Genomic DNA, 22,633 nt, shown 5'->3' on the forward strand with positions numbered 1-22,633 from the left:
CATCACTTTATTACTTTATGCAACTAGTGCACTTGCTAATTTTTGCATGTTGTAGTAAACAAGCATCAAGTTTTTGGCGCCGTTGTCGGGGATTGAGTTTGTGTTAACATTAAATTTTTCTTGTGTTAGCTAGATTGGAGTTTATTTTTGCTTCATTGTTGTTTGTTTAATTTTAGTTAGTCTTTTAGGTTGGCGTGATCTCACTCTTTCTATGTTTCTATGTAGTTTATGCGAAGAGCAAGACGTCAGCCAGTGGTTCCTGCTGATCCTGAGATTGAAAGAACCAGTCAAAGACTGAACAGAGAAAGAAGAGAAAGAGAAGCTACAGTTGAACTAGAAGTAATAGTTGTAGAGATGGCAGATAATAGATTACTGAGGGAATTCTCAGTCCCTCCAGTTGAAGGCAATGGGTCGAGTATTACTAGACCAGCTGTACAAGCCAACAACTTCTAGATAAAGTCGGTAATCATCCAGATGATCCATTAGTCAGTACAGTTCAGGGGGGATTTGAAGGAAGATCCAAATCTACACATTGCCAATTTTTTGGAGATTTGTGATACTTTCAAGTCAAACGGAGTGTCAGATGATGCAATCAGATTGAGACTATTCCCATTTTCATTGAAGGATAAAGCTAAGGGATGGTTAATGGCATTACCAATAAGAACGATCATAACATGGAATGATTTAGCACAAAAGTTCCTGACCAAATTCTTTCCTCCAGCAAAATCGGCAAAGCTGAGAAATGATATCACATCGTTTCTACAGGAAGAGTCAGAATCATTGTATGAGGCTTGGAAGAGATACACAGAATTACTGAGAAGGTGTCCACATCATGGGTTGCTAGTTTGGATGCAAGTCCAAACATTTTATAACGGATTGATGGTGAATGTGCAAACTATGGTGGATGTAGCCTCGGGAGGAGCACTACAGAATAAGACTCCAGAAGAAGCTCACGAGTTGCTTGAGGTTCTGGCAAGCAACAATTATCAAAGACCTAATGAGAGGGTGCAACCGAAGAAATCTATGGGTCTTCATGAAGTTGAAGCATATACAGCCATTTCAGCCTAACTGACAACACTTCAGAAATAGTTGGGAAGTATGCAGGTAAATTCCATTCAAGCTCCTTAACTAACTTGTGATTTTTGTGCAGGTAATCACGTGAGCAGTGACTGTCAAGTGGAGAACACAATTGCTTCATCATCGTCATCATCATCATCAGAGCAGGTTAACTACTTGGCAGGAAATCAGAGGCAACCAAACAATCCATATTCCAACACATATAATCCTGGTTGGAGGAATCATCCAAATCTGTCTTGGGGAAATCAGAACCAGCAAAATAATTAATGGAACCAAAGAGCATTGCCAACTAACCAAACATGGGTGAACAATCAACCAGGAGACCCAAGAGTGACAAAATTGGAAGACATGTTTAGGAATTTTATGCAAGAGACCACAAGTTTTATGAATGAGACGAGAACGAATTTCAGAAATCAAGGGACGTCCATTCGGAACTTGGAGGTACAGATAGGGCAGTTAGCTGAAAAGCTAAATGAGAGACCATAGGGGTCTTTACCAAGCAACACAATGACTAACCCACGTGAGCAAGCAAATTCAATAATTTTGAGGAGTGGGACAGTTTTGGAAGAGGTGAAAAAATCAAGAGAAGAAGAAAAACCACCAAAGGAAAAGGAAGAATCTGATGAGGAAGTAGATGAAGAGATAGTTGCTGAAAAGAAACCATCTAGTTCTAGGGAAGAAGAATAGAAACGGGAAGTGAGGCAAAGGCTGAAGAAAGAGAAATTGCCATTCCCCGAGATACCACCAGAATTGGCACATCACACTTCTCCTGTGCCATTTCCTCAAAGATTGAAGAAAAAGAATTAGGATAAGCAGTTTTCCAAATTCATTGAAATATTTAGAAAATTTTATATTAACATTCCTTTTGCAAATGCATTGCAACAGATGCCGAGCTACGCAAAATTTCTTAAGGCAATTTTATCAAACAAAAGGAAGTTAGAGGATGAGGAAACAGTGATGCTAACGGAGGAGTGCAGTGCCATTCTCCAAGAGAAGCTACCCCCGAAACTCAAAGATCCAGGAAGTTTTACTATTCCTTGCATTATAGGAGATATTACTTTTGATCGAGTTTTATGCGATTTAGGTGCTAGTGATGCGTTGTAACTACAACATGCAAATGTAGCAAGTATACTAGTCGCACAAAGTAATAAAGTGATGAGTGAGTATCGTTCCCACGAGGATAGTGTTACTAAGTACCGATTTCCCTAGTTTAAGTCCTAATTAAAGCAACAAAAAAATTGGATTGATGGATGATTAACAAACTAAATATAAATGCAAAACCCAACAACTTAACTAAGTAAACAANGCAAAACAACCAAACAGGGGTGAACAACCAACAAGGAGACCCAAGAGTGACAAAATTGGAGGACATGTTTGGGAAGTTTATGCAAGAGACCACGGGTTTTATGAATGATACGAGAACTAATTTTAGAAATCAAGGGGCATCCATTTGGAACTTGGAGGTACAGATGGGGCAGTTAGCTGAAAAGTTAAATGAGAGACCACAAGGGTCTTTACCAAGCAACATAGTGACTAACCCACGTGAGCAAGCAAAAGCAATAATTTTCAGGAGTGGGACAGTTTTGGAAGAGGTGGAAAAAACAAGAGAGGAAGAAAAACCACCAAGGAAAAAGGAAGAATCTGATGAGGAAGCACATGAAGAGATAGTTGCTGAAGAGAAACCATCTATTTCTAGGGAAGAAGAACATAAACGGGAAGAGAGGTAAAAGAGAAGGAAAGAGAAATTGCCATTTCCCGAGATACCACCAGAATTGGCACATCACACTCCACCTGTGCCATTTCCTCAAAGACTAAAGAAAAAGAATCAAGATAAGCAGTTTTCCAAATTCATTGAAATATTTAGAAAATTGCATATTAACATTCCTTTTGTAGATGCATTGCAACAGATGCTGAGCTACGCAAAATTTCTTAAGGAAATTTTATCAAACAAAAGGAAGTTAGAGGATGAGGAAACAGTGATGCTGACGGAGGAGTGCAGCACCATTCTCCAAAAGAAGCTACCTCCGAAACTCAAAGATCTAGGGAGTTTTACTATTCTTTGCATTATAGGAGATATTACTTTTGATCGTGTTTTATGTGATTTAGGTGCTAGCATCAATTTAATGCCTTTTTCTATTTTCAGGAGATTGGGAATTGGTGAAGTGAAGCCAATGACCATGTCGTTGCAACTTGCAGATAGGTCTATAAAACATCCACGAGGTCTAGTTGAAGATGTGTTGGTGAAGGTGGACAAGATTATCTTTCCGATAGATTTTGTCGTATTGGGCATGAAGCAAGATAAGGAAATGACTCTTATTTTGGGCCGACCATTTCTGGCCAAAGGAAGAGCACTCATAGATATGCAAGAAGGAAAGTTACTGTTGAGGGTTTAGGATGAAACAGTAACATTCAATGTGTTTGAGGCTATGAAGTTTCCATCTGAGACAAATTCATGCTTTAGTGTTAATGTGGTGGATAAATTAGTAGCAGAGACCATTAAAGAGAATACTCCACAACTACCTTTAGAAGCATGTATTGCACAATCAAGAACAGTAGAGGTAGAGAAATCGGCAAAGAATGAATGTGCTAGATTGTTGGAAGCACTTCAGTCGATTGATGAAAACCAGGATCTTGAATTTGAGGAATTTGATTATGAGAAAGAGAAGGAAAAATAAAGAAATGAGGAACATCCAAAGCTTGAATTGAAACCCTTACCTTCCCACCTCAAATACATGTATCTTGGGGAATCGAAAACATTCCCAATAATCATCAGTTCAAAGTTGAGCAACTTGGAAGAAGAGCGATTGATTCAGGTTTTGAGAGAACATCGATCAGTAATTGGATGGACTATTTCAGATATTAGAGGCATCTCTCCATCTTTTTGCATGCATAAGATACTCATGAAGGATGATATCAAGCTTAGAGTTCAACCATAACGAAGATTGAATCCTTCGATGAAGGAAGTGGCAAGAAAAGAGATAGTGAAACTTCTAGATGCAGGAATAATTTATCCCATTTCTGATAGTCCATGGGTGAGTCCGGTGCAAATGGTTCCGAAGAAGGGAGGTATCACAGTGGTAAAGAATGAGAGCAATGAATTGATACCAACTAGGGCGGTCACAGGCTGGAGAGTATGCATTGATTACCAGAAATTAAATGAAGCGACAAGGAAGGATCATTTCCCATTTTCTTTCATTGATCAGATGTTGGACAGGTTGGCAGGGCAGGCTTACTATTGTTTCCCAGATGGTTATTTAGGGTACAATCAGATTGCCATCGCTCCTGAGGATCACGAGAAGACGACCTTCACTTGTCCATATGGCACCTTTGCTTACCAAAGGATGCCCTTGGGGTTATGCAATGCACCAGCCACATTTCAGAGATGCATGATGTCGATCTTTGGTGATATGGTGGAGAGGTTTATAGAAGTCTTCATGGATGACTTCTCTGTTTTTGGTTTGTCCTTTGATCATTGTTTATCTAATCTTTCGTTTGTTTTGCAGCGATGTCAGGAGACGAACTTGGTGCTCAATTGAGAGAAGTGCCACTTCATGGTTCAGGAAAGGATAGTGCATGGTCATAGAATCTCTAAAGACGGAAAAGAAGTGGATCAAGCAAAGACGGATGTGAATGAGAAGCTGCCACCACCCTCTAATGTTAAAGCAGCTCGAAGTTTCTTAGGGCATGCGGGGTTTTATAGACGGTTCATCAAGGATTTTTCTAAGATTTCTAAACCCCTGTACAATTTATTGATTAAAGATGTTGCTTTTGATTTTAATGATGAATGCATGCATGCTTTTCAAAATCTAAAGAAATTACTTGTATCTGCACATATTATTACAATCCCTGATTGGGGACTACCATTTGAATTGATGTGTGATGCTAGTGATTTTGCTTTAGGAGCAGTGTTAGGACAACGAAAAAACAAAGTGTTGCATGTAATTCAATATGCTAGCAAAATACTTACTGATGCACAATTGAATTACACCACCACTGAAAAAGAACTGTTGGCTGTGGTTTTTGCTTTTGATAAATTTTGTTCATATTTGTTAGGTACGAAGGTGATAGTCTACACGGACCATTCAGCACTCAAGCACCTGTTGACAAAGCAAGAAGCGAAACCTTGGCTAATAAGATGGATCCTATTGCTACAAGAGTTTGAGTTGGAGATACGAGATTAGAAAGGGTCAGAAAATGTGGTAGCAAACCATTTGTCAAGGATTGAATGACCAATTCAGGGAAATGAAGAAGAAACCCAACTCAAAGAAACTTTCCCAGAAGAGAAATTGATGAGAGTGGAGGAAGCACCGTGGTATGCAGATTTTGCAAACTATTTGTCAACGAGAGTGCTCCCCATTGGCATGACCTTCCAGCAAAAGAGGAAGTTTTTCTCATATTTGAAATACTATTTCTAGGAAGAATCATTCCTTTATAGACACTGCGTTGATCAGATGATAGGTAGGTGTGTGCCGAAAGAGGAAATGGAAAGTATTCTAAGGCATTGTCATGAGAGGGAGGTAGGTGGCCATTTTGGAGGAGCTAGGATAGCAACCAAGGTTCTTCAATCTAGGTTTTACTGGCCAACTCTTTTTAAGGATTCTTTCCGAGTGGTTCAAGAATGCGGCCAATGTCAACAGAGTGGTAATATTTCGAAGAGGGATGAGATGCCGTTGAACAACATCCTTGTAGTTGAGCTGTTTGATGTGTGGGGAGTTGATTTCATGGAGCCCTTCCCAAATTCTTTTGGGAACACATACATTTTGGTAGCAGTGGATTACATATCAAAGTAGGTGGAAGCAGTTGCATTACCGTCTAATGATGCCAGGGTAGTGATTAATTTTTTGAGAAAGAATATTTTCTCAAGATTTGGAGTACCAAGGGCAATCATTAGTGATGGAGGATCGCACTTTTACAATAGGCAATTTGATGCCCTGTTGGGAAAGTATGGGGTAAAACATAGAGTTGCAACACCTTACCATCCACAAACCAGCGGGCAAGTGGAATTGTCGAACAAAGAACTGAAAGGAATTTTAGAAAAGACAGTAATTGCATCTAGGAAAGATTGGTCACAGAAATTGGATGATGCATTATAGGCATATCGAACTGTATTTAAGACTCCGATTGGAATGTCTCCATTCAGGATGGTTTATGGGAAGACATGTCACTTGCCGGTAGAACTTGAGCATAAGGCCTATTGGGCAATACAGCAGCTCAACATGGATTTATGAGCTGCTGGAGAAGAAAGGATGCTGACTTTGAATGAACTCGATGAGTTCCGTCAAGAGGCTTATGAGAATGCTAGAATGTACAAGGAAAAGACCAAGAAGTGGCATGACAAGCATATCCGGAAGAAGAACTTTGAAGTGGGCCAGAAAGTGTTGTTGTTTAACTCTAGTCTTAGGCTTTTCCCAAGAAAACTTAGGTCAAGATGGTCCGGACCCTTCATAGTTACAAGAGTCTACCCATTTGGAGCAGTGGAGGTGTCACATGAAGAAAAAGCCACATTTAAGGTCAATGGCCAGAGGTTGAAGCCATACATCGACGGAGTGATGAGTTGCAAGTCAATTCCTCTCCGGCTCGACATTCCAACATGAGAACTCAAAAGAGTCGAGCTTTCTAACTATAAACAAGCGCTCCTTAAGAGGCAACCCAAGTGTTTTCATTTGTTGTTGTTTATTTTTAATTGCTTAGTTTTCTTATAATTGTAGATGAAGTCTAATTTGTGTGTTTTTGGGTGTTTCAAGTGAGTTATCAAATCAAGGCGGAAAACGGAATTGTCCAGTTTTCGCCGCGGCGAAACACATTTGTGAAAAATTGGAATTCGAAAAGTCCCAGACATCGCTACGGCGAAGTATCTTTTTCATCAAGGTGGGGCGTCTCTGTAATTGTTCGCCAGGATGAAGAATTTTGTTTCGCCACGGCGAAGCAAGTTGAGCAAAATTTACAAAGGGAAATTTCGCCGAGGCGAGTAGCTACTATAATTTTTTTTCCATGGCATAGAATTTGTCTTCGCCGAGCATCAACTGGGTTTTCAAAAAACCCTAAATTCGACCTAATGAACTTCGCCGCGGCAAAGTCTGTTTTATATAAATACCCACTTTATTTTCTTCATTTTTCACGCCACCCTTCAAACACATTTGAGAGAAAAAAATTTCACTTTCAATCTTGATCCTTTCCAGTGAATTTCCATCACTTCTTCTAACTCCTAAACCATTCCAAACACAAACACAACTCGATCTAACCAAGATCTTTGCGAGAAATTGAAGGAAAGTTTGGGTTCGAGAAATTGGGGGTTTTTGCAATCTAGGTGATTTTTGGCTAAATTGGTGGTGAATACTCCATTGTTTTGGTAAGATTTCAAGTTCCCTAAGCTTTTAATTGAAATTTTTTGTGTTTAGATTTGTGGATCTGAAAATATTGATTGTGGTTGAGTTGTGGATTTTGGTGATTTTGTGCGTTAATTTTGTGTTGGAGGAAGTGTTGATTTTGTATTGTGTGATATTGAGGAGTGTGGATTTTGATTTTTGGAGTATTTGGTTGATTGCGGAAAATTCATAGTTTGGGGGTCATTTTGCAATTTTTGGAAGTTGTGGTGATTGTGCAGGATTGAGTCGGGTTGTTCGTAGGGTGTTTAGAATTGAATTTGTGAGTTAAATTTGTTGTGGGAAAAATGCCGGTCAAAGTATCATCCAAACGTAAAGGAAAGGGGAAGCAAGTGGACAATCGGTTTATAAGTGACAATGCTCGGAAAAGCTATGAAGGGGCAGCCCAAAGGAAAGATAAAGGATTTATCCCTGAGCGTGGATTGACCATTGACCATGCTGACGAATGGAGTCAAAGGAGACTTTGGGGGTTGTTTATGAGTCAACCCAAGCATGCGGCCGTAGAACTGTAATGCCCCACTTGAGGTACGTAGTTAAGCTTTGTTGTATTGCTTAAACGTTCATTGATTTAGCTTCAATTAAACTTATATGTTGTTATTTTTGGTTTGGTTGGCCCTTGGTTGAATGGATGTATTAGGTTGGTTGAGTGATTGCCCTGAAAATTATGAAGACTTGGCGAAATGTTGTGTTACAGGCTTCGCCGGGGCAAAGAAGAATCTTCGCCGTGGCGAAGAGGTGCTGCAGCCACGGAGTAGCTGCTGGAGTGTTTCGCCGCGGCGACGGGTCGGCTAAAAAGTTGTATTAAGTTTTAGATATTTTTTCCTTAAGGGCAATTTGACCATTCTACCCATAATTAGCAGGAAAAGTAGGGAGTAAAATGTAAGGAAATTTCATGGAAAATATATTAGTATGGGGGTGTGTTTGTAAGGAATTAAAGGATATGGATGGAATTTCCAAGAAAGAGTAAGGGCAAAATGGGAATGCTTGTGTATAAGTTGAGCTAAAAAGGGTTAAGTGTATAGAATCCTTCATTTCATCCATTTCCACCGCCTCTTCCATTCTCTACTTCTTCTCAAATTTCCTTCAATCTTCCAAGGATTTCTAAGGACTTTTTGAGTAGGTTTTAGTAGAGTTTTATTCTATAGCATCCTAAGGTAAGGCTTCTTGCTTTAGATGAGAGTTTTATTATGTTTTGGTTGAAGTCTTATGTTGTGGTTGTTATTTAAAGTTGTAGAGAGAAATCAAGCTACCAAAGGAAAGGAGAAGTATTAGAGAAGCTATTTCCTCACAAGGTAAGTAAATCCTAACTAAGTTGAGATTTGAGAATTTAATTGAGTAGAGATTGTGTATGTATATGTATGTTTTATATTTGTTGAGATGGATGTAGAAGTGTTGAGTTTGATTGAAGTGGAATGAAGTTTTGAGCAAACTTATAGAAGTGTTTCCCTTTGACAGGGAAATTAGAGAGTATAAGGGAGCCTTTCTCCCATTTTGGATGATTAAAGAAAAGAGAAAAGTTATAGTTAAAGTATAGCTTTATATGCACATGAGTTGTATGATGAAATGCTCAAGAGAAGCATGAGTAAGAGTAGAAAGCCTTAATTTTTGCTACATAGCATAATTGCATCTCATAAGTGCATTAATGAGCATGAGTCACCTATGTGCAATAATCATGCATTAATTATGCATTAGAAAAAGAGAGTAGAGAAATTGAGTTTAAACTACTCTAAGAGTAGAGAGAATGAGAGAATGAGTACTAGAGAATAAAGAGAAAGTAGTGCTAGACAAGAGAATAGAGTAGGTTGTGCGATGGGCAACCTGTGAGTAATGGCTAGAGTATTCTCACATGTACGCCGTATTGAGAGAGCGGCATGAGTATGAGAGATAAGTGGTGTAGCCCGTGAGAGTGCATGCGGATGAGGGCTATACCCGAGTTTACCCGAGAGAGAGTTTATGTACTCACATGGCCAAGGGTTTCGAATCCATGCATAACCGAGTCTGATCGGCTGGAATGAGTAAAAGTCACAGAGAGTGGGAGTGAGTCCCAGTCGTGCCTCTGGTCAGATGGGGCTGTGACTTGCTAGAGAGAGAGTTAATAGAAAAGAAAGAGAAACAGAGGGAGTGAAATCGAAAGAGAAAGCAAAGAGAATAATGGGAATTGTAAGGAAAGAATTGAGGGGAAAGAGTTACGGGGATAGATGAGTAGAGGATTTACTTACTGAGCATTGTTTTGTGCTCACCCTGTTGTTTCCTATGTTCTTGCAGGATCTAGTTGAGGACACGGTCGGATGGATGTCAGCAAGCGAGGGGAAATGGCTACACTATCCACCTTATTGTTCATAGTTTTGTATATGACATGAGTTTTGTACAAAGAATGTCTATGTTTAATAAAAGAAAAATTTGGGCCCAACTTTTTATACTATTTTACATGTATTTTATTATGCATATTTTATGAGAATACGAGTAGAAAGCAGTCATTACAAGAACCGATTGTGACAGAGTTCTATGCCAACCTCCTTGAGTGTAATGAGAGGGTTGTCTATGTGAGGGGGATTGATGTACCTTTTGATGTTAAAGAGATCAATAAATTCTTTGAGTTACCTAAAATCTCCCGTGATGAGCATACGAAGTGGAAGTCGAAATGATTTGATAATGATGTAATACTTCCGGTCTTAACAAAACCAGGTACCACTTGGGAGGTTTCGAAGAAAGGAAAGAAGTCTATCAAGGGAACAAATCTAACTCCGATGGCTCGATTGTGGCAATATTTTATGAGTGCGAGGCTGATTCTGGAGACGCATTATAGCACAGCAGCTTATGAAAAGACATTGCTTCTTTATTCCATTGCCACGAGGAAGAAAATTGATGTGGGGAACATCATCCTGAACAGTATCAAGAATGCAGCTCAACCAGGGTGAGGCAGTTTCCCATTCCCACAGCTCATTACAGCATTGTGCCTCAAAGCAGGAGTCGAGAAGTTTGATGATGAACCACTGATCCATGTTGCCCCAATCCTCAACCCAGACTATTATCACAAGCACCTTGAACGTACAAACGATGAGCAACCTAGCGTCAGGACAAAATGACAAGAACCACACAGGGAGCTACCACATCATCCAATTCCACAGCCACTATGAAGGAAATGGTGCAGCAGATGATAGGTCAGATGAGACGTATGACAAAACGTCAGGAATGGCTGGCAGAGTAGACCCGGATAATGTTTGACATGCAGAAGAGTAGCTTCGACAAGCTCAATGTTGAAACTATGACATTCCAATAGGTTGACTGGGATTCAGATGAGTGGATGGGCTCCGAGTCAGAAAAGGACGACGCCGAGGGAGACGAGGAGGCCGATGAATGAGCCGAAACACGGAGATTGTTTTTCTTTTAGTTTAAATTTTTGTTGAACTTGTTAGTTGCAAAGACGAGATTAGGGTTGTAATATTTCCATAGTAGTTTGTGAATTTTTCTAACACAGTGGACACCACTGTTTTCAATCATTTTTACAGATTTTGGTGATGAAAAAGTCAAGGCCCAAGTGTGCACACTGTTGAGCGACACTTCTGTTTCACGGATTAATTAGGGAACTATCTCGTACTTTTATAGTTTTTGTTTTTCTATTCGTAATTTGTGCATAATGTGACATTGGGGACAATGTCATCTTTAGTTTGGGGGTGGGAAAAATTTGAGAATTTTTAAACTTTTTATTTTATTTTATTTCTATGTTTTGTTGTGTATGCCAATGGTGAATTGAATAAATCAATGATGAGATTAGGGTTGTTGGGATTTTATTGTTGAAAAATGTTACGCATTGCTTCAAGTTTTTGTTTATTGACTGGATTTTGATTGAGATTTGTTAAGTGGTTCAGCCACCATTTTCATTTATTTTGGCATGCTTAGATTCATTTTATGTGGTTAGGTAAAGTTTGATAATGTTGGTGGACTCTAGAATCTAGTAGAGAAGTGCTTGAGGCGAAATTCTAGGAGTAGACATTGTTGAGGAAATGATTTAGGTATTCTTTTTTAGAACGTTTGAGCTTTTCCAGCCAACCCACGAATGAATTGTCCCTAGTCACCCACTTAAGCCTTATGAGATTATCATTGCGTTTTATTTTCTTGCAAACCGAAAATTTCCCAATCCAACTACCCTAAACACATAATCATACCCTTTAGGAGAATGTTGGACTTAATGCAAACACAAGGAACTTGAAAAGTTGTATGAATGAACTAAAAGAATAGTATGGGGGTTGTGAGATGAGCAAAAAGAATAAGAGAAGTAGTTAACCTCAATTTGAATTGATTTTTATTATTTAAAAAAAAATTCTTTGAGAACTGCATTACAGAAGCAAAAATAAGAATTGTGCATGGTTGAGGGTTGTTAATTGGTTGACCTCTTGAGTGATGGTTGAGAAAGGAAGTGGGAGTTTGATTAAGTCTTATTGTTTGGTTCAAGGAAACTAAGTTCTCTTGTTTGTTTATCATTTCATTTCCTTTTGGAGCCCACTACCCGAGCCTAATGTTACAAGCTTGCAAAGACCTTTTGATTCTTAGCGATGTCTAATCCTCATTAGTGGAGAGTAGTTCGATATTTAGGCTTATAGAGTCTGCCACCATTTGATAAACTTTGCGTTTCTGCATAAAATAATCTGGGAAGTCGAAAGGTGGATTGAAGTGCGGATTACCTACTCGGGGGACCAATAGAGAAAGATAGTCGATGTTACTTATAACTTCTTGGAGTGTTAAAAATTTTTCTAGTAATAATTTTTGCAACAGCCTTTGAGATTTGTATAAATTCTAGGCAGTTTGTGTGTTGAGTTGAGTCTTATGTTTTCCTTTTTAATTGTTGTTACTTTTGCTGTTTTGCGTTCATTTGGGCATTTGTTGTTTTTCTTTCATTTTGTTTATACCTGATGCTCGAGGATGACCATGTCTTTAGTTTGGGGGTATTTGATAATCCGAGAATTACACTGTTTTTATTGGTCTTTTAGGCTGGATTTTAGATACTTATTAGTTCATTTATGCCTAAATTTCTACTTAATTCTTTACATTTTGTGTTTCAGGCTAAAATGGACATTTTGAGCAAATAATGAGCGAATTGGAGTTTCTAGACTCAAAAGTAAGCAGATCTCAGAATTTGGGAGAGTTCAGAAGCAGAGTGAAGCACTATGAAGCTTGTTCCCATGGGAGAGCACCAAAGACCGAAGATTCAAGCAAAGAAGCAAGTAAAGGGCATTTCTATAATTTCAGAATTCTTCATGGAGGTTCGCCGCGGCGAAATGAGTCACGCACGAGAATCCATTTCACTTCGTTGCCGCGGCGAGATTTCTTCTTCGCCGCGGCGAAGTTTGCAGTTTTAAGTTTCTTTAAAACGCATAGTTTCAATTTTAGGCAAAGTTTTAGGTTTTTGGGCAAGGTATAAAAGCAAAACTTTACCATTTTGAGAGGGAGTCACGTTTTCCTTAGTCTAGAACAGCCTTTTAATCTTCTTAGTCTGATTTTTGATGAATTTGTGTTAAAAAGTGAGAAGATTTGGGATTAACTCCGATGGATTCTTCAATTAGGGGAGATCTCTTGTCTTTTCTCTCATTTTTAGTATATTGAACTTTGTGTTTATGGTTTTTCTTGCTTATTGTATGGATTTAGCAATGAACTAACTCATTTTGGGTTAGCGTTTTGATGTAGTTTGGATTCTCATGGATTAAGCAATTGATTTTTATTATTTTCATTTGCTATTGCAATGATTGTGGGGTTATTCTATTTTTAATGCTATTAATTGATGAATATGATGAGATTGAGAAATAATTCATGTCAAGCTTCTTGGGTAATCACCATTGTAGTATTAAATACTAGAGATAGATTTAAGAATCAATGAAATAAATCTAGGATTCTAGGTGCTTAATGAGCTTAGAACTATTAATCTTTAATTTGTTGGGTGCGGAAGTTTAATAGGGAAAAGTAGGAAAACATAGCATGGGAAGGTATGTTTACAATTTAGAGAATTCGATTTACAATCAATGCATGTGAATATGGAAATAGCAGAATCTGTAGGTTTAATCCATAGAGTCCGAATGAAATCAAAACCTACTTGTTGTTTTAAATTGATATTACCTTGTTTTTAATCGTGCTTTCATAATTTAGCTTTGAATATTTAGAAATTTTGTTTTAGTTTTAAGTTTAATTTTCTCCCATTAATCTAAACAACTCGATTGCTCCAACTTGAAAACAGTAGAAAACTTAGTGCTTAGCAACCAATCCTCGTGGGAACGATACTCACTCATCACTTTATTACTTTGTGTGACTAGTGCACTTGCTATTTATGCATGTTGTAGTAACAACACATCAATAGTTCAAAGTTGACTTTAGCTACAGCAAAGAGAACTCCCTGTTCTAGTTACACTAAACACCACCATTTGAATCTCTAATGTCTTATTGCTCCATGGATCTCTTCACACCAGGTCCACTCTTGGAAAATGTTTGAGCTTCACCTAAGCTTCAGTCATTGAAGACACGCTCTAGCATCAGCAAAGGAACCACGTTCTAGTCGCCATTCAACAATGAAGATAAACAAGAAAGTTTCTAGCATAAACCCATATAAAAGAACCTAACCAAGAACAACTCTTTGAAAAGTCCAGAGCACCAACAAAATAGATATTCAGGTTCAAAAAGAATAGCAAACAAGGAAGAAGACGAACTTCCTTTTAGCTCAACTGATATGAATTCTTACAACCACAATTCATATACTACCCTAAAACAACCACTTTTAACTCCACCTAGGCTAGGGTTTCTTCCAACTCCTTAAGACCATTCGGCTAACACTCTCCATACACACACACAACCATTAAAAAAACTTAGAACAACTCTTTATATCAAACTCCAATCAACACAAAGGCACTCATGCTCAAATGCACCACAAACGGATTCATACACACCATGCAAAACAAAATCCGGAAAACGAGTTAACTTGAAGCTAAAGAAAAACAACTTACATAAGAGATGACCAAGGAATCAATCAAGCCTAAAGGAAACTCCACCAGCTTGATAGACACTCCACCACCAAGTTTGGCCGAACTTGGGTAAAGGAAACAAGAGAAAACAATTCTCAAGACAAAGCACTATTCACTTCAATATTCAATCTCCTTACAAAAATGATCAAGTGGCCTTTAAATAGGCTTTACAAAAATTAGGGATTTACCCTAGCAAATATTACATGATGGAAACATTAAAATATTACATGAAAATTAATAAACAAAAAGTCTCCACCACACAAGCCAAAAGCAAGCCATAGCCATTTAATGATCAAGTGGACAACCTTTAACAACAATTTTAGGGATTTTCCTCCAAAATTTGAATCAAATGACAACCAAAACTTGGGCTTGGGCCAATGTAACTTGTTTCCACTTGTTGTTCACGTTTTTGGTCACAAAATAGGGCTTGAGCCATGCCTTGGAACCTTAAGACCTCTTGGACAATTTTGTGAGCTTCCTTGAGTGTTTGGGATGCTTGGGCCGAATGTTGATCTTCATGTTGTCCTTGAGTCTTCATTGAAATCCCTAGCACTTGTGATGAGCATGATAGGCTTGGATTCTCATCATCAACAAAGATGAAGGATGATAAGTGTTTGGCACAATAACATAAGGTAAACCTTTGAGGAATAAAACTCTTTGAAAATTTCAGAGCATAAGCAAATAAAATATCAAAGGTTAACTTTACAAATGAGCAACAATGAAGATGATATAGACAAAATTCGTGCTCAACAATTTATGCCAAGTCAGCAAACGAAGGCTGACATATGTTGGTCCAAAAATGGAAAAGATTCCATCTATCGTTTGGGACCACAACCAAAAAGGGGAAAAGCTTATTTCCTTGGACCGCAAGAGGATATTAGGATACTTGTAGGTGGTCCTCATGATAGCACAACAGATGGGAAAATATATCTCAGCTGATAAAGATAAAAAAACAACTTGTGCAAAAGTAAGTCAGACATGTGATGTTAGCACAATAGAAAATGTTAGCACACATGAAGTAAATCACGAAATAAAATGCAACAAGCAAATTTCTGAAATAAGTGTGCAAGCACACATACACTGTGCATTATTGAGTGTTGGAAATGAGGATTTATTTTGTGATTTAGGGGTGAAATTGTAAGAAATTCAAGTTTTAACATATTATTTAGGATGAGTTTCCTTACTTGTTTTGTTATCTACTAGAATCATGGGTTTTATTGTGTTTTTAGGTATTCAGGTGAAAAAAGATGGATTATTCGTGCTTGGGTTGGTGTTTGGACATCCTGGACTCGTCGAGTGCAGGTAAATCAAGGCAACTAGAAAAAGAGTGAAAGTCCGCATTTGAGCCGCGGCATGAAGATAACAAAACAGAAATTGAGCTATGGCGCAGTTCATCAGGACACGGCTCAATTACGTTGTTAAACTCAATGATGGCACAAATGCGTAATTGCACCATGGCACAATTTATTTGAGCCACGGCTCAATTGAATTGAATTGTAGCACAAAACTTTGTGCTACGGCACAAATCGCACAGAATGTAAAAATATCGCATTTCCAATCCTAATTTTGACAACCAGCATTTACAAGTTTGCCATTTTGTCTAAAAACTATATAAAGGCAGCTTAAGTCCCTTTTTAGGGAGTTTTTAGGTTTGATATATGATAATCCGTAAATTATACAGTTTTTATTTGATCTTTTTGTCGGATTTCAGGTACTTTCTAGTGCATTTTTACTTGAATTGGTGCTTAATTCTTTACTTTTCGTGTTTCAGGTTAAAATGGACTTTTTGAGCGAATAAAGACAAAATTGGATAGTTTTGACTCAGAAATGAGCGGATTTCAGAAGATAGGAGAGTTCCAGAGCAGGACAACGCACGATGAAGCTTGTTTCCAAGGAAGAGAGCCGAAAATCGAAGAATCGAACGAAGAAGCAAGCAGAGTGGCAGTTCTGTAAATTTCAGAACTTTTGAAGGAGCTTCGCCCTAGCGAAGAAATTGTCTTCGCCGCGGCGAAGTAAGACATAGACGATGTGGAATTTCTTCATTCTTCGCCACGGCGACAGTCAACTTATTCAGTTTTGTAAACGCANACATAACTTGTTGCCCTTGAACAAAAATCCCTCTTGAACCACATAATCTTCAAAACTGCCCCTTGAACACTTAGCCATGATTTCGGCCATTTGTTCTTCTTGTTTGTAATGCTCTTTCATCATGCTAAACCCAAGTACTCTTGCATCCAAAATAGAAAAAATGGAGTACCTTCTTGACAATGCATCCGCCACTATATTAGTGCTCCCTTGTTTTTACTTGGACACAAATGAAAAGGATTAAAGGAATTCAACCCATTCGGCATGCCTTGAATTCAACTTATGTTGCCCATTAATAAACTTGAGAGATTGTTGATCCGAATGTAGCACAAATTGTTTAGGCCTCAAATAATGACTCCAATGATCTAAGGCTCTGATAATTGCATAGAACTCCTTATCATAACTGTTATATCTCCTTCTAGAATCATTGAGTTTTTCACTAAAATATGCTAATGGCCTTTTATCTTGAGTAAGGACTGCCTCAACTCTAACTCCACTAGCATCGCACTCCACTTCAAACACCTTAAAGAAATCAGGTAGAGCTAGAATGGGTGCTTCACAAAGCTCACTAATAGTTTTAGGTTCAGGCCAACTTCTAATTGCATCTACCTTTGATTGATCAACCATGATACCCTCCCCCGAAACTACATAGCCTAGGAAGATTACCCTCTCCATGAAAAACTCACACTTCTCCATCTTAGCATACAATTTTTTTTTTCTCAACACTTCAAACACTAAGATGATTTCTATGTTCATCCTTACTATGGCTATAAACCAACATGTCATCAAAATAAACAACAACAAATCTGCCCAAAAAAGGTTTAAGTACCTTATTCATCAATCTCATGAAGGTACTTGGTGCATTGGAAAGACCGAAGGGCATAACCATCCACTCAAAAAGCCTGCATTTGGTTTTGAAGGTTGTCTTCCACTCATCCCCTTCTCTCATTCGGATTTGATAGTACCTACTTCGTAAATCAATCTTTGAGAAGATGCAAGAACCACACAACTCATCAAGCATGTCATCAAGCCTAGGTATGGGTACCTATACTTGATTGTAATGTTGTTGATGGCCCTACTGTCGACACACATCTGAAAACTCTCATCCTTTTTCGGCACCAATAAGGCTGGAACTGAACAAGGACTCATGCTCTCCTTCACATACCTTTGCCTAATCAGCTCATCCACTTACATTTGCAACTCCTTGGACTCCTCCGGATTGCATCTATAGGCTGGTTTGTTTGCTAAGGGTGCCCCGGGTAGCAAATCAATGTGATGTTCTATTCCCCTCAAAGGTGGCAGCCCTGGTGGCAACTCATTGGAAAAAACATCCTCAAACTCTTGTAGTAATGGTTGGACTAGGGGATAGGGTGCACTCTCATCACTTTCTTTTCTCTCAGCAATAAGCGAGGCTAGGATGGGTTTGTGTTTGGTGATGGCCTTTTCTATTTGGTTTCCATTAAGTAATAGTTTATTTTGTGAGGTTTTGGTTTTGGGTGGTGTAGGTATAGGAAGTGTTTGTTGGGCTGGTAAAGGGCTTAAGTTGATGGTTTTCTTGTTGATCCTAAAGGTGTAGGTGTTCTTTCTTCCATCATGGACAACCTCCCTATCATATTGCCAAGGCTTCCCTAGCAACAAATTACAAGCATCCATTGGTATCACATCACACACCATTCATCCACATATCTCTTGCCTATGGAAAAAGGAACTACAACTTGCTTGGTAACACTAATGGTGCTTCCATTGCTCAACCATTGTAATTTGTACGGGTGGCTAAGGTTTTGGGTAGGAAGTTTTAATTTCTCAACAAGGGCGGTGGAAGCTACATTAGCACAACTTCCACTATCCATAATAACCAAACATACCTTTCCTTTGATGGTGCAATGGGTTTGGAACAAGTTTCCCCTTTGTTCTTTGGTAGAGTCAACTTGTGCATGCAAAACCCTCTTCAAAACCAATGCATCACCAACATCAGCTTNCAACATGATTCTTCATCCAAGCATAACATTTAAGCACTAGTAGCCTGAAAAACACTCAAAAACACCCGTGATACTGTAAAAGGCAATTATGAAAATATTAAGCAACTTTACCAAATTAAGCCTAATTTCCCACAATTAATCCTCATAAACCACTAACTAAATGTGTATTTTCAAGCTCTTATCACAACCCCCAACCAGCTTCTTGCTAGTCCCTAGCAAGCTAAGCGATAGAACGAGTCCTTTAACTTGAAAACACAAACGAAATAAAGTCTATATCTAAACTATCCTAAATCACTTCCGTAGATTGTCACTGTTGCATTTAGCATATGCAACAAGCCTTTAAACCCCTAGGTGGCCCTAGTTGGATGAGTTATAGTCTCGTAAGGGTTTCCAGCGATGATACCAACAAACAACCTAACCTCACCTAGACTCAAAACTAAAGACTCAAACAAACATTTTAAGATCCATACATATTATCGTATCAAAAATTGTGTCAATGTGAACAAATCGAATAATTAACAACATGCAAATGCAAAGAATAAGTGAATTTCAACTATACTTTTGCTATTGACTCTCTCATACTCATTCACAAACCATTCATCCAGAAACCCAGATGATTTTATGCATAGCTTCCATAGGCAAAGTACAAAAATAAAACAAATGTGCAATCAAACTCCATAGGCTCAATTTTCAAACCACTCTCCACTAATGTAGAATCCAATCACTATCTCTGATCATCAGGTCTTTTTCATGGTTGTAACATTAGGCTAAGGTAATAGTTTATGAAAGAACGGAAAGGAATTTTTTTAACAAAATGTAAGAGACTTAATATTTACAGTAAATGACCATGAACAATCTATTTCTTGCTTCCCTTCTCATTCACCTTTTACCTTTTCACATTGATTGAACTCTTCCTTCCAACATTAGCACAAACCCTCATGTAATGTACCTCATTTCAAGTTCTTCTCCCCAGTTACTTCTTCCTATTTTTCTGCAAAATTTTTTTTTTATTTTTTAAGGAAGATAGTAACTCAAAATGAAATTCGTCTACCCCACCTTGCTTCTACTATCATCATTTTTTTTTTCCACAACCCCCAATCTATCTCATTGCACATACTCAGGTTGTGGTCCAAAAAATATATTCATTTTCTTCTACCACACTTCTTTTAATGAGTTTTTCTTATAAGAAATTTTCCATTGTTAATTGCATGCATTGTACTAGTTTTCAGTAGGTGTTACATCTTGTATTTTCAGGTTGGCACACTCCCATGGGGGTGGGGATGAACTTGGGGAGGAAGTGCTCTTGTTTGCCATGGAAATGGGGTGAATTTTAGCTACTATGAATAGTAACTTTGGATGAACAGTGTCACTGTGGGATAGTAGGAAATGTTATTTAAGGTGTGAAGGATGAGAGGATGAAATTTGTAAAATTTGGTTTTAGGAAAATGGTATTCTGTGAATAGTAACATGTGAATAGTGTTTTATGAATAGTAATATGGGATTAGGCTAAGAAATGGTGTTTAGGTATATGGTTAGTGTTTAGAATAGTGTTCAATGAAAGAAAAAAAAAAAAATGCACAATGAATGGCAATTGTTTGGCTTGGCCGAACTACACACACACTCAACACTTCCTTAGATAGTTTTTTTCTTTTTGATTAATCACAACTCCAATCTTCACAAATTCAATCCTCAACCATAGCTTTGATACCAAATGATATGAATTCTTACAACCACAATTCATATACCACCCTAATTCAACCAATTCTAACTCCACTTAGGCTAGGCTTTCTTCCAACTCCTTAAGACCATTCGGCTATCACCCTCCATACACACACAACTATTATGACAACTTAGAACAACTCCTTGTATCAAACTCCAATCAACACAAAGGCACTCTTGTTCAAATACACCACAAACGGACTCACACACACCATGCAAACAAAATCCGGAAAAGAGGTGAATTGTAGCAAAAGGAGAAATAACTTACAAAAGAGATGGCCAAGGGATCAATCAAGCTTAAAGGAAACTCCACCAACTTGAAAGACACTTCACCACCAAGTTTGGCCGAACTTGGGTAAAGGAAAGCATGAGAAAACAATTTATCAAGGCAAAAGTACTATTCACTTCAATATTCAATGTCCCTCCAAAATATGATCAAGTGGCCTTTAAATAGGCTTTACAAAATTAAGGGATTTACCCTAGCAAAATTACATGATGGAAACATTAAAATAATACATGAAAATTTAGTAAACAATAATTCTCCACCATACAAGTCAAAAGCAAGCCATACCCATTTAATGCCATGGACAACCTTTCCCTAATTTAAGGACCTATGTCCTTAATAATAATTTTAGGGATTTCCCTCCACAATTTGAATCAAATGGCATCCAAAACTTGGGCTTGGACCAAGGTAACTTTTTCCCACTTGTTTTTCATGGTTTGGGCCACAAAATAGGACTTGAGCTATTCCATGGACCCTTAAGACCTCTTGGACAATTTTGTGAGCTTCCTTGAGTGTTTGGGTTGCTTGGGCCGAATGTTGTTCTTCATGTTGCCCTTGAGTCTTCATTGAAATTCCTAGCATTTGTGATGAACATGATGGGCTTGGATTCTCATCACCATGTGTGCCTTGGCTGTGTGACCGGTCTCTAGAGTAAGGCTGCCAACATTGGCGGTTGGGGTTGTGAGCAATTGTGGTGGGCTTGTTAGAGGAGAGAGGGAGGTTGCCACTTGAGGCCCTTTGATTTGACAAATAAATTTTTTTAGGCAAGAAAAATAGAAAGCATAGTCTAGTAGGTTCTTGACTCCGAATTAAATCTAGGGAGAACCAAAAAGTAGAAGTTAGCTAGGAAGAAGCATAGACTTTTTGAGTAAGAGCTAAATATAAAGAAGCTAGAGGAGGTTCTGAAAAGGAGAGCCAACAGAAAGGTAAGGAACACCGGAACGTGGTTGAGACTTGCCAATTAGCTAAAATAGAAACAAAGATGACACTGTTGGTGGCACTGCTACTGGCTTGTCATGAACAAGAGGGTGTGGTGGCATCGGTTAGGTGGTGGGTGAGAGAGATGTTTTTGCATGAAGATGATAGTGAATTGGGTTTTTTAAAAGACAAAAGATTTAGAACTTTTTTTAATTATAGCAAATTTTATAAAATTATAACTCAAATAATAAGGGTATTATAGTATTTTTGTAATTTGATCTTGTCAAATAACAGATTTCATTAACGGATCTTAATGATAGGTGGAAAAGTGTTGTTTGAAACTTGGTGGTGGGAAAGTGTCATTTCGCCACCGGTTCTCCCTTTGTTAAGACTTGAAATGTTATGGTGTTTATTGTTAATGAGGTGCGGGTTCACAGTAAGACAATATGGACTACTCAAATATTTGGAATCTGATTGGTTGAATTGAAAGATCACCTCGTGATTCGTGTCAAAATACCATCCTGAAATTTATTTTTTAAAAGGGACAGTATCATAAAATATCCCTCACTTTTTGCCTATACTCAAACTTATGGCATTTTTGTAGGAAATAGTCAAATACGACCCCTGAGAGAGCCCTAACTTCATCCAATGCAGTTAACTTGCAAGTTGAAATTTACATAATATTACTGTTTTGTCCTAACTTTCATTAAATTTGAAATTGCTTTTGCTACTTCCAAGATTTTCTTATTATTTTATTCAAAATTCCAAGTTTATAATGGTTCAAATGATGAAGTCTATATGAATAAGACTTGTTTTCACTTGGATCATGGACTCGAGGTAAAACCAGAAATCGGTTTGTTAAATACTGTCGTAGATAAGTTAGAGCTTTTGACCAAGAAGCTTGAAAACTTAGACAGGAGAGTGAATTATATGGTGTATCGTATATTTGCTCTAAACGAAGAATTAACCCAGATCGGGAACCAGACTGAAAAGGTTAATTCTGTACTTCAAAAGGTCAAGACATTGGAACATGTTCTAACTATTTTACTAAATCAGTAAGATAGGAGATGTCTTTGGTGTTAAGCGACATCGAACAAGTGTGGCCTATTGAAGGATATACTGAAAAGAGGTTAAACGGGTTGCGTTAGACCTCTTTAACGGCAATCCAAATATTTGAGAAGAATA

The 22,633-nt window shown here is 38.0% G+C and overlaps 1 non-coding gene across 1 annotated transcript; it reads right to left on the bottom strand.

The window, feature by feature from the left end:
- Positions 1-732: 732 nt before the first annotated feature.
- LOC116119819 lies at positions 733-839 on the bottom strand. Its single transcript, XR_004126450.1, has one exon. It is a non-coding gene; the product is annotated as a small nucleolar RNA R71 (small nucleolar RNA).
- Between the last annotated feature and the right edge of the window lie 21,794 nt (positions 840-22,633).

Source organism: Pistacia vera, unplaced genomic scaffold, assembly GCF_008641045.1.
Source record: "Pistacia vera cultivar Batoury unplaced genomic scaffold, PisVer_v2 Contig906, whole genome shotgun sequence".
NCBI lineage: Eukaryota > Viridiplantae > Streptophyta > Magnoliopsida > Sapindales > Anacardiaceae > Pistacia > Pistacia vera.